Below are 17,394 nucleotides of genomic sequence, written 5' to 3'. Positions count from 1 at the left end.
GTGGGGCAGCTCTGTTATCCACAGCCCCTGTCCCCTTCACCAAGGAGGAGGGGACACAGGGATGCCAGAGGGCTCACCCTGATGCACCATGAGGAGGGTCCCATCCTTTTCATATCCTACCCCACTACTGCTGAACCAGGTAAAGTCCCTTCAGAGGCTTCCAGCTCTGTACATATCTGAATTCCCAAAGTGACAAGATTTCCCCTCTTAGAAACTGTTCCACGGGCTGAGAAATCTGACAGTATAAAGCATGAACTAATATTCAAACTAAACTCCCCCACCCCCTCAATTTTATCCCATTACTCCTAATTAATCCCCTTTGCCACAACTGCTTTTCTTCCCTGGCATATATAATTGCTGATTGTCGCCACAGGGCTAATTCCCTTTCATGTAGGGATGGCATAAATCTATTCTATAGGGGTGTCAAAGCGTTTGGGAGGTTAAGTTTTGTCTTATTTCAATTCCATGGGGAAAACATTGTAAAACTATCTAGAAGTTGTCCTATTAGCAGTGAGAGAGCAAAGATGCCCTGGGCCAGGCACCGCCATGGTGTAAGAGAAAGGATCTCCAGTCTACATGTAATCATGGCATCACTCCAGTGTATCGGCGTTTGCTCCTGACCCTTACAATTTGCAGGTTATTTCAGTACCATAAATGATGAAACAAGATGTCAGGCATTGGGGAATAGCCTCCCGTGGATGTAAGCACATAAGTCCTATTAGTGTGAATGGGAGTTATGCACGTGCATTGGGCTGAGTATGTACTCTCCGGTCTGCGGAAAACACTCGGCAAGTCTGAGTAATCTGTGGCTGATTTTAGTTTTCTCCCCAGAGCTCCTGATGAAGGGGGATGCATGAGAAAGCTGGTGTACAAGGCATTAGCATCAAGGCACAAGTGAAAGCGTGCTCAATGGGATTATTAGTGCTTACGCAGCACAAGCAATGGATGGTGTCCTATAGGAATACTTTACATTCAGGAGTCATGAGCCCAGCCCTTCATTTCAGTGTAAATCAGGAGTGGTGGTTAAAGCAAAGGGGAACAAAGCTAAAAGCAGAGAAAGAGCTTTTTTCCTTTCCCTTTTTATGGTCAGGAGATGCTGTTTCTCGCTCCCTTCTTCATTTAACTGTTGTTTGAGAGCTGCTCGCATTGCCTAAGTGCTCTGTACACTTGTACCCTTTTCTGTTGACAACCGCCCCACCCCACTCTCTTGCTCCCAATCCAGCTCAACATCAGTGCTCCAGCAGGATCTGGTCATCACCTGGATGGAGAAATGAGAGGCTCATGTAGCAAAGAAAGAGGCAGAGAACCACTGGATATTATTTCTCACCTGTGTGGGATGAGCAGTTGCAGCAGAGGATGATTGATGTATTGAGCCTATGCTGGGACACTCAGGAAAATTAATTCATTTTCTGTTCACACTTTAAGTTAATTTGGATTATTTAATCCACATTAGGCTCCTTTATGCACACTCTCATTCAGAATTAGTGTCACTAATTCAGTTTACAAAGTAAATTAAGCTCAGCCAAATTAATGCTGTGTTAAACTTGAATGAGGGTCTATGAAGAGATTTAATGTGGTTTAATTATCCACTTTACATATCAAAAAATGCATAAAATATCACATTAAATGACAAAAACGGTCCCTGGAGCAGGAAGAACTGGAAGTCGAAGCTCCTCCTCCCAAAAAAGGGCACTGGATGACAGTCAAACACCTTCTCCTTAGCTTGGGGCATCTCTGGATTAAATAGGGAAAGCGGAAGACTTTCAGCAGCCAGAATAGAGAAGGTCAAGCCCTCTTCCCTGACCCTCATCATGGCTGTGAGATAACTCTCCAGAGACACAAGGGATCAAAGTCTCCTTCCTGGCTACTGGAGAAGTCCTCCAACCATTAGGTGAGACCACTCACCTCTCTATTTAGGGTACTAACTCTGAATATGTGCTCTGTGCATCTCCCGAAGATTTGCACAGCAGAAGAGCATCCAGCAGCTCAGAACTGGAGGATCGAGAAGAGACAAAACTGCTACGAAAGCACGGCATTTCAGAAGCGGGCTAAAAAATCTCAGGCAGGGCTCACCTGGATCTCTTGAAGGATAGTGGTGATCATAGGGAAATGGAAAACAGCCATTGTAGAGGGAAGAAAGGAAAAAGCAATTTAACTTCAATTTCCATAAAAATACAAGAACAAAGAATGAAGCTGTTTGTAAAGATCTAAGAGATACCCAGGAACATTGAGCAATACTCAAGTTTGGATTTTTTAGATCAAATAATTTCTAACCAATCTGCTGCACTTTGGCATGATGAATGGAAGAAGAGCAGTGGAAATCATACCTCAATTCCAGCAGCTTATATCTTTTCATAACAAGGTACCAAAATACGATCTAGGTGAAGCTGCTATTGGAGTATGCAAAACTATGTGGGAAAAAATATGTACTACTTTAGTAGTAATCAGCAGCTCACTTTCAAGGAGGAGGTATATATCAAGAAAAATTCTTCAAGGTTCTGACTGGGATGTCACACTATGCAATAGTTTCCTTAACAATTTGGAAGACCGCATAACCTTTACGTTTACATATTCACACACACCACCACAGAGGGAGGGGCTACCAACACACCAGAAAACACAGGGCTAGAGTTCAAAATCATCCTGGCAAACGATAGAAGTGGTCTGAAAATTAGGATGCAAATGAGCTTTGTCCTTAACAAATATCAAGATCAGAGAGGAACAACAAAGGCACAACTACAAGCCGGGAACAACAGACTGGGTGGCATCTCTGCAGAGAAGGACTTAAGGGTTCGAGTGAATCGGCAGATAAACGTGAATCAACAGGGTTATGCTGAAAACAGCAAACACCATGCTGAGGCATGAAAAGAGTACCATCATATTTGAGATGTGTGAAGAAAGCCTTCTGCTCTGTTTGCTGCTGGCAAAGTCTTTACTGGAGAACTTTTTCATGTTTTGGCCACTGTATGTCAGGAGAAGTTAAATTAATGGGAAAGGGAGAAAAGGAGATTTAAAAAAAACATAAAGAACAACAAGAAAAACCAAAACAAAGACACAAAAAAAAGCCCCAAAAAAACACCAAAAAAAACCCCAACAAACCACTACCAGAGAGCCTGAATACACGATTGTGTAGAACAAGAACAGGGAAGACCAGAGAAGAGAATATGGAAAATTGGCACCACAGTAGTTTCACACATGTAAAAAGCAGCTGCAAAGACAAAGGGCATAAACTTTTTCCCAGGGCATAAACTTTTTCCCATGACCACAGTGGGTAGGAGATGGAATTACAGGCCAGATTGAATTAAGGGGGTTTTAGTCTGGACAACAGGATAACTTCCTTATTCAGCAAGTGCTGGGGTAATCTTTGAAATTCTCATCACTGAAGGATTTTAAAAACAAGATAGAAAAGCTTTTGTTTTAATTGAAGGGACATAGTGATTGAGGGACAGATGAGATCATTGGTTGGGGTCCCTCACAGTCTTTTTACACAGAGGGTTTTTAGGTTTGCTGCCATCTCTGGTGGAACAAAGTGATTTTGGCCAGTTCACTACGTTCCTCTACTTATCAATGTTCCCATATGTAAATATACAGAAACAAATATTCAGCCCTTTTCAGGAAAGAAAAAAAAAAAACGCACCTATAAAATCTGTCTGATTATAGATCTGCTGGGATGGTGCTGAATTCTGAAAACAGGAGCTGATCCACCCTGCTATAGATGGAGATAATGTAGATCAGGGTCCTCCAACTCGTTTTGCATATCTGCAGTAACCATAAAAGAATGGCTTTGCAGCCTAAACAATTGCCTGGTTTTAACCTTAAAGCCCCATTTCCTGGGAGAAAATGATAGAAAAAATATAGTTCCTATAAAAATTCCACCCATTTGCAGCAAAGCAAGAACAGTTTCAAGACCACAGGAGTGTATAGAAGTAACCAAGTGTAGGCATCACTTTAACATTGAACCTGCACCCAACTGCTTCTTGCTCAAAGGACAGAAACAAAATGTGGGTAAACACAATGAAAGGAGGATTGTTTATGTGCCACCCCCATAGTAGCAACCATGAACTCTGGCTGATTTTGCTTATCATCCATTAAGGGAAACTGCTATAGGTCATCTCTATGATTACCTAACACTCAGGAGAAGCAATAAAGCTCAGCTGGAGGTGTCACACCGCAGCAAAAAGTAAAGCAAGCCCAACTCTCATTTTTGTTTTTCACATTACTTCAGTTAACATAGTGCACTGTTAACATTAACTCCTGGCCGTATATTGCCTTATAGATAGACAATCAATACTGCAACTGAAATATGATTTTGTTAAAACGTCTAGGGGGCTGTATGCATTTAGCTTTCACACTATTTTCAGAAAATGAACATCAATATAAAAATAATGAGCCTTATAAAATAAAGCCTAGTTCATGTGGCTGAGCTGGCTTTTAAGAAAGGGGGCAGAGATTTATACTAAAGGCATCACAAAGGAAACAGCTTAGAACAACATTCAGCATCTCTTTCAACTCCAATTGAAGGACGTTCAAGGCCAGCACTGAAATGCAGTTTGCCTTTGCTCACTAGGGCATCCACTGGGATGGCAACACTTGGCAGGAGCGCTTGGAAACACCAGCAAGAGGAAACTGCAGCAGAGCCTTTGATAGGAATACAAAATCACCTCTTCTTTGGAGATCATCATACTAAGTCAAACGCCTCATTTTTGTAGTTGAGCTGCTTCTGCTTAAAAAAGAACTCAAGAAGTTCAGCAGAGACCAGCCTGTTTACTGTAGGGCCAGCAAAGAGGACAGAAATATCCAAGGGACTGTAAGGGTGCTGGTACTGGTGGTGGAGATGCAGGGAAAGTCCTGCTCCCCCTAAATGAACCAGAGCCTTGGACACCACTAAGCACTGTTGCCTGACCATCAGCTATTTTTGTTTGGTTTCCCTTGGGACAAAAATGCTGGGGGTAGGGCTAGGGTTGAAAAGAGAATAAAAGGAGCATTTCAGCTCTTTGACAGTCAAGTGATGTAACATGAACCTTCACATGCTGCTGTTCACAAAATAAGGAGTGTGGTCATGAAAGTGTGAGTGCCATATGCACAAGACAGTCTATGTTAAACTGCTTAAGACAGGAGCTATACATCAAAGCCAAGAGGAATTAGGACACGTACATGGAAAATGACACTCTCTCCTTCCCATCCCTATATTGTCAGGATTTCCTACTACTACTCTTTTTAAACCTTTCTGAAACATTTGTAGTGAATGAAGAGGTGACAGCATTCCAGAAAGTAATGTTGAAAGGGAAGCCTGTAAAACGGCTGAATGACTAACCTGAATCAAAGCAGATGGGGGACAGGTCTCTTTAGTATCAGATCCCTTTTAATTCATCTGAAGCAAGTCTTTCTCTGACCCCTCCAGCTCTTTTCAAAGGATGTCTTCATTCAGACATGAAGGTACCAAAACACTTTCCTAAGCCGTTAACAATCTTCTGTTCACGGCTTTCCCTTTCAACTCAGGGGATATCACAGTCTGGGATGTCCCCAAGGAAAAGACGATCAAATGTGGAGTTCAGCTGTGACATTTCAAAGTTACGCTTCTGATACATCTAACTCTGACCACATAGTGGTCTTGTTGGCAGAACAGCAGGAAGCACCACAAGAAGCTCTGCTCAGGATCAGATCTAAATGGATATGAGCCCACCAGTGTTCCCCTTAATAGCAAAACTGAGGTTAAATGCACACACGTATCAAGAATGAGCAGAAGGTACCTTAGATCAGAAGAGCTTGAAGCAAATTGATCATATCTCATATACTGTAGAAGTTCACTCAAGCTTGGCTTTTCTTTTTGCTTTTTTGTGTGGGTGCCTGATATGAATTTACAGAAACTTTCATTTGTTTCAAACCCAATAAAATGTGCAGCAGTATTTTAAAAAATAATTAATCATTTTGAGTTTTCAATTAGGGATGTGCATAGACTGAACAACTTGCCACCCCAGCCAGGCAGGAGGAGATGATTAAAAACCTTCCCTTTTTGCAGGTGTTGTACAGTACCAGCTGGTTTCTGCTTGCCTCAGGGAAAGTCCTTTCATCTATCACATGTTGTATTATGGGTGGATTATGTCATATCAAATACAATTACCTCATGTCATGTCAACTCCTGACATAATGCAACAGAACATACTTGTGAGGTGCAGCTCAATGTGGCAGGATGCGTCTGAAATGTTTAAAAGACGCAGCATTGTCTGCACCCATAGGCTGGTTTCAGGTGCTAAAGTGCCTCTCAGACGCTATCTTGCTTGTGTCCTTTGCAGGAGCAAACTCTGACCCCACTACCCAACTCTAGGTAATCTCTGCATGGACTCAAGAGCTGTTCTGAATAATCATATATCATCTCCAAATCCGGTTGGAGAGGAACTCTTAACAGCAGAAGTCCCACTCCCACTTCAAAATTTTCAGTTCACTGTACAGTCCAGGCACAAGGAGAAACAGTGATAGGTACAGAGATAAAGATGGAGGGAGGCTGCAGAAAGGCTAAAACAAACAGAAGTAAGCACAGAAACACAGGCACACATATCTCCTTCAAAAAGCAAGCCAAGCAATAGCCCAGAGCCTGATTAAATCTGGGAGGCTAGTCTGTCTGTTTAATATTTGTTTACATGTTTCCTTTCCTTTTTTCATTTGTCCCAGAAAGGCAAGCTCCCAGGGAAGGAATTTAATCACTATCCTCTCTTATTTAAGAGTGTATCTGAAAAGAAACTCCTGAGAGGATGACAAGACTGCTATCTTTTCCTGCTGTGAGCACAGGGAATGGATTCCCTTTAATCCTCAGTCTTGCTACTCTGCAACGTGTTCTCCACCAGCTGCACAGGTGACTGTGAACGTGATGCTCTGCCTCTCCCTCCTTGCACATGTTTGCCAGCTCAAAACTTACCTTTTTTCCAGCTCCAAAATCAGACACTCTCCGTGTCCTTTCCCCACACAAAAAGGTGTTAACTACACAGGACTGTACAGACCTCAGCTTAGTTCCAGTAAGAGCTGACTCAACACTTATCCTCCACTTTTCCCCTTCACCTGCCAGAGCTGGGTCCAGGGTGTAAGTTGCTGCCTACTTCCCATCTGGGAGGAGTCACTAGATCCTGGCTAGCCCAGCTGCAGGTAAATTTGGGCACCATCAGAGTTGATAGGACATTGGTGATCTTCATGCAAAGACCTAAGAGATCAGCTCTTGGCTCAAGTGAGATTGCAATGGTAGGAGACTAATACTCAAGGAAGGAGTAGGCTAGAAAAAGGCATGTACCATTTTGGAGTAATCACAGGGTACTTCATCCCTCATCCCTTTGGTATTTTCTTTCAGTGTTCTTTAATATATCTTATCTGCTAGGATCCTTCTGGTTTGGTCTAGAATCAGAGCTGACCTACTCACTCCTTCCCATTGCCCACACCAATTCCAATAAAGTAAATTTTATTTCCATAGAAGTTACTCCAAAATTTCTCAAGGTTGTTTTGCTGCTGTAAGGACCTGAGGAGAGAGCCCAGAGGTGGGGAAAGTGTCATGGTTTGCTATGGAGGTTCTCCCTTTCAAGCCAGCAAACTTTGCCATGCGTTACATGCCTTGCACGTGTTACAAATTCCCTGGGGCAGGAGATGTAACTTCACTTACTTGTGCAGTATATAACACAACATGGCCCAATTGTTCCTGATTTATTTTGCAACATAAATATCAAGTAGTAATGTTACAACCTTTTCTTGATAACAACACCAGGGTGATGAGGATTTTGGCACAAGATGAGCAATGTGTCCTGGGAGATTTTAATTATACCCCTGATATTTCAATCACTTTACAAATGACCAGCTGAAGAAATCTGATCATATTGAAGATTTGGACCCTTACCAAAGAGATTGAGTCTCCTTCCTATATCACACATACCTTGTACACTCATGTCCCTTTCTGTCTGTTTTACAGCCACCACTAGCACAGCTCCAGAGAGAAAACTTAAGGCCCCCCGCAAGGACTCAACTGTGTTATCAAAGCCATGCTCTAAGGCAATGCTGCTGGGTAAAATCTGAGTAGGCAGAAGCTGAGTTTTGGTGAGAATAGTAGAGACAAGAGAATGATAGTCCAGACTGGTTAGTAAGTGATGCTACTGTGCAAAGGTTAATAACAAAGCTTTTCCCCACAGGTAGAACAAAGACACCTAAAGTGTCTGCCACCTGTAAGTGTCTTGAGGTGCACGTCATGTCCTATACACCATGTAAGGCAGTTTTATGCAGATGTTCAAGAAAAAGCTCCTGAAGAGGAACTGTGTAGTGAGGGTAGCCTGAGACTATACCTGACTTAATTAGTTAAGACACTTTGCACAGGTAATGATCTTCTCAATCATTCTTCAAGACACCTGTCTCCCATCATTGTCTACATAGGGGCATGAGGAAATAGTCTGAGTGCAGAGGCTCACAAGACTTACCATCCCATAAATCACATCCTCTCTGGCATATATTGGATTATTGCAGTTTCGGTAGCTTTGGCCAGCAGGCTCCCAAAACAGGGGTCTTCATGGGAGAAGACGAACTAGAGGTGGAGCACACGAGAGGTGAATGTAGATTGCAGCAAGTCTAGGGATAATGGTGAGAATACAGTAAACTTGGAAGATTTACAGATTTGGCCTGATATCCCAAACTCATCTGACCTTGCTAATCTTCTGCATTTCCACTATCACTTATGATAAAGGGGACCATGAGTTAGATGGAATAGTTTTGCACACCTTTCAGTAGCAAAAGGTACTGTAATTTACAGAGTCTTTTCTTTCTAGTGGAACAGTGAGCGGTAAGACTATGGGGCTTTGACAGGCTCCATATAACATTAAAGCAAACAGTGAGATAATAGAAATCACATTTAAGTGCCAATGAAGAAGAGAAAAGCCCAGCAGTTCTTATCTCAGCTTTATTGGTCCCTGTGCAATGCTGTTAGCTTTTATTGTTGCTGATGCACCCAATGTCCATTCCCATAATTTGTGCTGCATTACTTATCACTTGAATGAGAACTTGAGAGGAATCTGGGTGCATCTGAGGCACAGAAATTAAAGCAATCGGAGAGAGAGAGCATAACCGCACGCAAGTCCTTGCTGTGTATTAGAGCTGGAGAAAAATCTAGATACGCTTACATGGAAGGCACAGTCCCTTGCAGCTGACTTTGGGTACAAATCTAATCTATACATGTGCTCTCCTTTCAGTGAACAACAAAACGCTATTATAATTTTCACAAAGAGCCTCCAGATATCTGTGCTCTGAATTGCTGGCCCATCAAAATCAGAGTTATATCCCAACGCCCTTTCAGGCAAGAAGTCTCTAAGGTCCTGACTTCAACATGCATGAGGACATATATCAAAAATCCTCCAGCGAACACTGAACGAGCCACCTCAGAGCCAGAAGCCATAGCTGGACCATCACAAGTGTGCTAAATAGCCCTGGTGAGAAATGGGGCTTGTTAGTTTGGGCACAGCACCTCATTAACATGCCTTTGGATGCCAGCTGGATCTCAAAGCTGGTCCAATCATTTAATTGCCCTGCACATATCAGGCCATGCTGTTCTGGTCAAAAGGTAAAAATAAACCAGGTAAATAGAACAGGCAGAAAGAAAGAAGCAAATACATCTGAAACAGCAAGATGGCACAGCCCGCTGTTACTGCAGGGTCACAAGTAGCACAAGGACAACTGGAATAAATTTTGACCCCTCACATAACAAAACCATTCACACCCACCACATCAGAGTGATCAGCAGGATATTTAGAATAAAGACTATCCTGCCCATCTAAGACAGGGCTAATACCTCTCCACAAGGCCTCTTTTAACCTCTGCGGCAACTGGCTTGGTTCAAACAGTAATCTTGTTGATGGTCTCCTGAGGAGTCCCAGCTCATTTCGATTTAGATGCCAAAGCAGCAAACCATCTATGAACTTCATAATCTTGATCATCTTCAGCCCAGGGAGCCAGAGACAATTGTGTTTCCATTCAAGCAAGAAAAACACTTGAAACACCAACATGGATAAAAACACTTAACTCTTTAAACTCCCAGTCAATACCCAACAGCAGCTGTCATGCTTCACACCAATCGCTCTCTTTTAAGAAATGATGGGTTGAAAGGTACTTTTTTTGTTCTAGGAACAACTGAAAGCTCTGAAGCATTGAACCAAGCAACTTTTATTTTCATGCATACAGGACATGGAAGAGAAATCGAAGACTGTAATGGGGTGCACTTGTCAGCCCTGGTCATCTCAAGAAGCTCCAACAACCTCCAATGGCATGGAAGCCTTCCCCCATCCCCACCTTTCCCTGAACCATGTGCCCAACAGTGTCCTGGAGCAGGTACAGCTTTAGTCCCATGGAAGAAGTCATGTGAAATGAAGTGGTGGTTTGTAGTTCATGCTGTGGACTACTTCTCATGGTATCTCACATCAGCCATTACTAATGAGGTGACTGAAGGCACCTGAAGCTTAATTAACTCCATACTTGGGATCCAGTGCCTCCTGACTTACTAGGGACACTTCCACCCACAGCCCTCAACTAAACAGTCCCACTAACCTCTCTCTTTCAGATACAAATAAGAACTAGAGCAACTATATGACCAGCCCCAAAAGTGTAGCCTGGGGCCAGGATTTGAACCCCAGTCATGCTCCTTCACCATGGGATCCTCCTGTCTGCCTGGCTCTGCCTTGCTCACAGATGCTACAACCCAACTAGTTCTGCTGGATTTTGAGACTTGATGTCGCACAACAGTATTTGCCTTAAGGCTTCAGTTTTCTGGGTTAGCAAAGAGCCCAGAGTCACCATACGCATCAGACAGTACAGACCTGGGGTGTCATCATAGGATATTTTTCACAGTTGTCAGACAAACTCTTAGAAGCCTAAAGAGTCAATCTGTACAGCATCTACATGCATGTTTTTGGTATCTAATAAAAGGTCTGAGTTGGAAAGGGGTTGAGCTGTCTCAGCTCTCATTAGTGATCGAGGCTTTGAAAAATCAAGTGAAAGTTGCAGGGGTGCTCAAATGGCTGATTTCAGTCTCCAGGTTTACACTCTTGGGTGCTTAGTTTCAGAAGTGGCAGTAGAGTTGCATGCATCAACATAAAGCAGCTTTGCAATATCTCGGCATCTCTTTATTCTACCCCTACAGCTGGGCCACCATGCACCTTGTCATTTAATGCTGAGCCTAGGCATTTGGAACAGTTACCTCCAGGTTAGCAGGAGTGTACCAGCTCCGTATTGATCATTTGTCAAATATCATACACATGGATCTGCAGCTGGTTAGGAAGCATTTCCTCTAGAAGTCAATATTTATTCATTAACAACCTTTTAGCTGGTTAATTGAAAGTGACAGGATGCATTTTGCCTAACAGATTGCATTTTACTGAGTAATTTCTAATTTACAGTAAATATGATTGAAAATAAAAGTTCATTTCTGGTATCAGTTTAAAAATGGTCTGTGCTTCCAACAATTGTACCATAGGGAACTGCTGAGCATCGATTTATTTGTGTTTGTGTGCATGTTTTTTGAATTGCAGCAACTTAGCCGAGTTTGTCTCTTAATTCTGGGTATCAGAGCAAAGGGACCTTGTGGTGAAGGTGACAGCAAATTGTGTTAAAGAGTGATTATTCTGCTATTTCACCTTATGGCTCTTTTTTAAGCAGGATTAGATTTTTTTTTCCCCCTCTCCCTCCCTCTGGCATTTCTTATACATTTAAAAACCTAAGCACCTAGGGGTTAATATGCTCCAGATAATAGTATAACAGAGATTTACAAAACAAGCCAGACGCAGAGAACTCTGAACAACACTACTTGCATTGTGGAAACACTTATAAATGAGCACAGAAAGGAATAATAGGTGTAAAGAGATTTTATTGCCTCAGTAACAAAGGCATGCGGCTTGCTAGCACGCTGAGCTCCTGCCTTCCCCTTGGCTCCTCTCACTCTTGCAGGTGAAGAGCACAATCCCTTTTGCTTGAAGTGTGTATTACAGAGCAGAAGAGACACTGAAGCCTCCCAGATTGTATTCCCAGCTCAGCCAGACTCTCATGGGGTGTGGGAGCTGCTCTGAAGGCTGACTCTGTAAAGGTACCCCCATGAACTCCATTTCATTGTCGTCCAACAAGGTTATACCCAATGTGCTCCATTTCCAAATAAATCGATAAGGGAGGGTCTCCACTCTGCCTGCCACCCGCCTTGCACACTCATCCTCAGTTTTGGATGTCCAGTGGCTCATGTATCAAGGAACAAGAAACTGTCCAGAGCTTAAGCTCAGGAAATAAACCCTCCGAGGAGGCAGGCACTGGCCGAGAGTCCGCTCGCTCCCTGGCTGGGAGCAGGAAGTCTTGTAGCCCAATTCACATGGAGGGGCACGGCAGGGTGCAGCCCATCTACCCTAATTTAAGTATCCAAAAGTCTAAGTGAGACATATTCACCCTCGGCCTCATTTACAGCTGATGGCGAGATGGGAAGTGATCTCATCCTAAAATAAGCATCTATGAGAGGTCAGAAGAACCGCCCTCTAGAATGGGACGTTTTTCTCCACCGAGAAAATGTAAAAGGATCCTGGAGTGATTGTTCCAGTGAACATAAAAGAAACCTACAATCGCCAACTTTAAACTTAAGCACCTCTAAACTTCACCATCAAAAGTGTATCTAAAGCAGATTAAATGACTCCTGCTTTTAATTGATCAGTTATCCCACTGAATTCCTTTGAACTTGAGCGTAAATTCATCAGGCAGCTCCTGTACGAGGCTGAGCTGCAGAGGCAGAAGCTGCCCCCAGCTGATGGAGTGGGCAGATGTACCTCCGATTACAGGTAGTTAGCAGATCAGCGCAACAAAAAGATTATATTTTTAAGTGGGATATTGCTCGGATTCAGAACCATGCTTTTTGATCTCCATAGGAATGGATAATTAACTATGAAGATAATCCATGCACAGCATTTAAATACCAGGCAGAATTGTTATGCAATTTAATTAATAACCACTCTGTGGGGTGGGAGGGAGGGCATACCATAACTGCAATAGCCTTACATTTCAGCAGAGATTGCTTAGGAATCACTTTTTGACAACCTTACTGATGCTAAGGCACCAAGTATGGATGTACCAGGGAACCTGACGGGGCTAGTCCTTTATGGGACACCTTGTCCCCTGTTTTCTGGGAGGTTTCAGGGAGTTTCCTTTCTTCCAGAGTTCTCTCTCTTCAAGAGAAACAGAGGGAGAAGGTTGTGCTATGCAAATCCCAAGACCATTTTACCCATCCAAATCCCCATCACACAACCACTAACATCAGGCATGTACCATAACAAGTACTTTCCATGTATCAGTCCTAAAACAGGGTAACATTTATCAAGTAGAGTTTCTTCTTTCTTTATCCAGGTCCTATTAGATTTCACCATAAATCTCTGTGATTTTATGGTGGATTTGTCAATAAATGAAATTATAAAAGCCAAGATACTTTTTTTTCCTTGTTTGATTTCCTCAATGATTTTTCTTTAAGACAATCATAGAATATCTCGAGCTGGAAGAGATCCATAAGGATCATCAAGTCCAACTCCCTGCTCCTCACAGGACTACCTACAACTAAACCATATGACTAAGAGTGTCATCCAGATGCTCCTTGAACTCTGACAGGCAATGTTTTCATTAGTTGTGATCTCAAAAGAAAAAAATCTTATTGTCATTCAGTCCCAGGTATCTCTTTTCCTTCTACTCCAGTCTCTCACTTACACCAGCAGAAAAGAAAAATCAACTCTTCGTCTGGCTGCAACCCACATGCAGCCAGAGTTTGAATTTCCTACAGTAGCGCTGATCTGTTCACCCTTCACCTAAGAGACAAGCATCCATCAAGGTGCTGTTATAAATGGAGGGAGGAAAGATCTAGATTCTCCTCCCTTGGCATTTTGGGACCTTACAGAGGAAGAAGAAGAAGATGAAGTACTGGCACTCCAAACCTTCAGCACAAGTCTTTTCTTTCAACAATGGGTAGGAACTTGCAAGTGTCGTGTGTCCAAATATTTTGTGAACATTACTAGGGCTGACTGTCCAGTTATCTGCTCTTCCACAGACACCCAGAACATACCTTCTGCCCTCTCACCAGCTCTACCTATCGCAAAGCCAATACCCAGAGGTGTCCCCTCCAGGTAGCAAGGGACATATGTCAGGTTTTGGGGTTGAAAATGTGTGCCTTAGGATTGTTTCCACTGTGTGAATCCTGGAGGTGGGCAAAGAAATCCTTCCCCCCTCCTGGGCATCTAACCCTCTCAATTCACCTCTTAACTTGTGACCCTACCTAATATAATACTGGGACAGTAACAGGGGTAAATGTGTCAGTCCTATAACCAATTTATCAGTAGTTTTCAATGGCTTTTGTTTCAGTAATGAGAGGTTCTACTTCAACATTTTTCTTCCTGAACAACATCCCTGAAATCCTGGTAATGTTCACAGTCCAGGGTCCCACGTGGACTAATAACCTCATTCAAGGACACTGGTAGCTTGAATAGCTCATCCAGTATCCTTTACAGATCGGGAGGCAAGAAATGCTGTCCTTCCAGCATGACATTACAGGGAGGGGAGCAGTATGTTAAAACAGCATGTTGGGCTCAGTGGAGAGCAGTATTGCTGCCAAGAACCACAGGTCAGCCTGGAGACAGACCACTTTTGTTTTAAATCTCTCTGGCTACACTTCCTTTGGGATGATGCAATCCTCAAAGCAAATTAGTGTACACAGGAATCTCCATTGCATTGGAATATGTCATTAGAAATAACTATTTTTAACAGTGTTTTACCAGGGCTATGACAGAGTCAGCGAGTCATCTGAATACAGAGATGTTGCTCCTCTGCAGTAGCTCAAGTGATGCCAGAAATCCAAACCCTGTGAAGTCTTTGAGTCTTTGTTGTTCTTTAAATGACTTCAATATGGGAGTGGAAAAAGAAAGGGGGGGAGCAGGGAAAGGCTGTTCTGATTGCAGACCACCCTGAGTTGAAGGTTACTGTTGTTTTTTGCCCGGCTTATATTGGTCCCATTGCACAAGAAAGATTTAGCTCCACAGCCTTTAAAGAGGTTTGAAGAAGTGAGGTTTTCTTCTTGGAAATCCCTATCTCTCCTCTCTCCAATTCCTACAGAAGAGACTACCGATAATCCTTTGTTTAGGACACTACCGTGGGACTCGCAGACCAGAGTTCAGTTGTCACTGCCACAGATGTCCTGGGTGACCCTTGGCAAGTCATTTAGGGGTTGTCTCTTTAAGCTGATTTCAACAGGACAATATGTCTGAAGACCAGAGCTTCAGCTGATGCCTCAGTTGGTCATCTCCAAATACCTTCTACTTTCTCTGGCTGCAAAAAGTATAACAACATCACAGCAAAAAAAAAATTCATATGATGGTCTTCAACAGGAATCTCAGCAATCGTGTGAGAAGCAACCTCAATGGGGATGCTAGTGGCTGATGCAGACTTTGAAAGCATCAGTATAAGGAAAACAGTAGACATGTGAGTTGTCAGCTCATGAGAAGCGGTAATTCACTCCGGTTTGTGTCTAAAAGGCCCTCTCCGGAGTTTCCTTAAACAGAACAAACTGCTTCCCTAGCAAGCAGCCAAAAAGGCTGGTTTTCCTCCTGATATTGATTACTCTCTCTAGAGCTAGGAGAGGAGTCATCATATCCAGAGGAAATTAGAGGGAGGTGGGAATGTCTTGTCAACAGAGCTGTAAGAAATTAGGAAAAAATGCCTAGGGAAACAAGCTGACGTATTTCTTCTTAGAAAGGCCATCAAGATTAGGAGTCTTGGGAAAGCTTCACTAAAGTCAGTAGAAAAAATTACGAGTGGGGAAATTAATTTGGGCAGCAAGAAATTAAATATACACAGAAAGAGACCCTGAAGTCAGTCAAAAAGCCTCCAAGAGAGAGATGCTGGTTCTGTTCACCCCAGCTGCAGGGGTGAGAGAAGTCAAGGGCAGGGAAGATCTCCATTATGTGGAATAACGAGGTACATGCCCTCGCTGCTGGTGCGCACCCTCTTGCCCTGCAGACACACAGATTGCTGCAGTACTTGGACATGCACCTGCAGATCAGGAACCAGGGGAAGGCAACCCTGTCTCATAGTTTGGACCAGGTGTGCATTGATAATAGGACATATGGGTCAAGACCAGTTGCAAACTAAGATATGCAGCAGTATCTGTGGAGAATAAATCTCTCTCCCAGAGTGGAGCTACACAAGATTGTTTGGAAGCAGAGCTGCAGAGCTGCAGCAAGTTGGTCAAGATATGAGTCTTATCAAGTGCAACTCACTGATGAACAGACACAGCGAAAGCCACTTGCTGAAGGGAAGCAGGCTGGTGAAAATATAAACATTTAACTTTGGAAAGAACTGTCTGCTTTGAATGATGGGCAGGGGGTTGTTTAAAAGTCAGACAGACCAAAGAAATGCTGACTGACTTGCTCTTCTGAATCAAACCACTGAAAAAGCCAGAGGTTAGCATGCTGGGCTCGTGACACCTCACAACCCAGAGCAGGGTCTTGAATGTCATCCTTGCAGGTCCAAGCCAAGTGTCTTACACACATTATTTAGTTGGCAGGAGTCAGTATCCACATGTTCCTTTCTTATTTTCTATCACCCTTACCTTGAGAAACTCAAACTTCAAAAGTCTCACTGAGGTGTATTTGTTTCTGGGAAAAACTTGCTTTTGAAAGATGGGTGTATCCTGAGCGATAATTTCTTTGGAAGATTCCTGTTAAGATCAAATCATAACAGAAGTGGAGAACAAACTGCATTTTTAAAGAGTAGATCCACTGTGTGCTTTCAAACAGAACCCCCGAAGATGCATCTTTCTCCTGGGTTTTAGCTGCCCACAGTGAGCCAGGACTGAAACCCCGGACCAATGCACCACTGCACATTACTAAGGCCCCATTTCAGCTGGATTTCAGCTTTGCTGCCTAAGCCTTCATTATCCTAGGTGGAGCTTAAAACAGCAAAAAATGTAAGAATAGAAAATGACCTTAGGTTGCTCCTGATCATTTTCTCAAGGGATTATCAGTTATAAATAGAGCACCCCTACCAGGAAATACCAAAGAGGCCTCCTCTCCCCAAGAAGGGCAGAAGACCTTCTGTTCATCCCAGGGCAGGACCAGGCTGGTACAGGGTGACTGACACCAGTGGAGCTGGCTTATACCAGCTTGTGGGCCACAACCGTGTGATGCTCTAAGAAAAGGCACAGGTCAGATGACTCCCCTCTTTTCATCTTTGTGATTTCTAGCAGTACCTAAAAGAGAATTTGACACCAAAGAGGTGTGAGACAGCACATCAGAACAGAGGCTAATTTAGGACAATTTGGGGCTGTTTTCTGCATATTCAGAAAAACAAAAAATAAAAATAAAAAAAAGAAGCAGCTTGATA

The sequence above is a fragment of the Nyctibius grandis genome, chromosome 7 (assembly GCF_013368605.1).
Source record: "Nyctibius grandis isolate bNycGra1 chromosome 7, bNycGra1.pri, whole genome shotgun sequence".
In the NCBI taxonomy this organism is placed as follows: Eukaryota; Metazoa; Chordata; class Aves; order Nyctibiiformes; family Nyctibiidae; genus Nyctibius; species Nyctibius grandis.
This window is presented reverse-complemented; position numbering follows the sequence as displayed.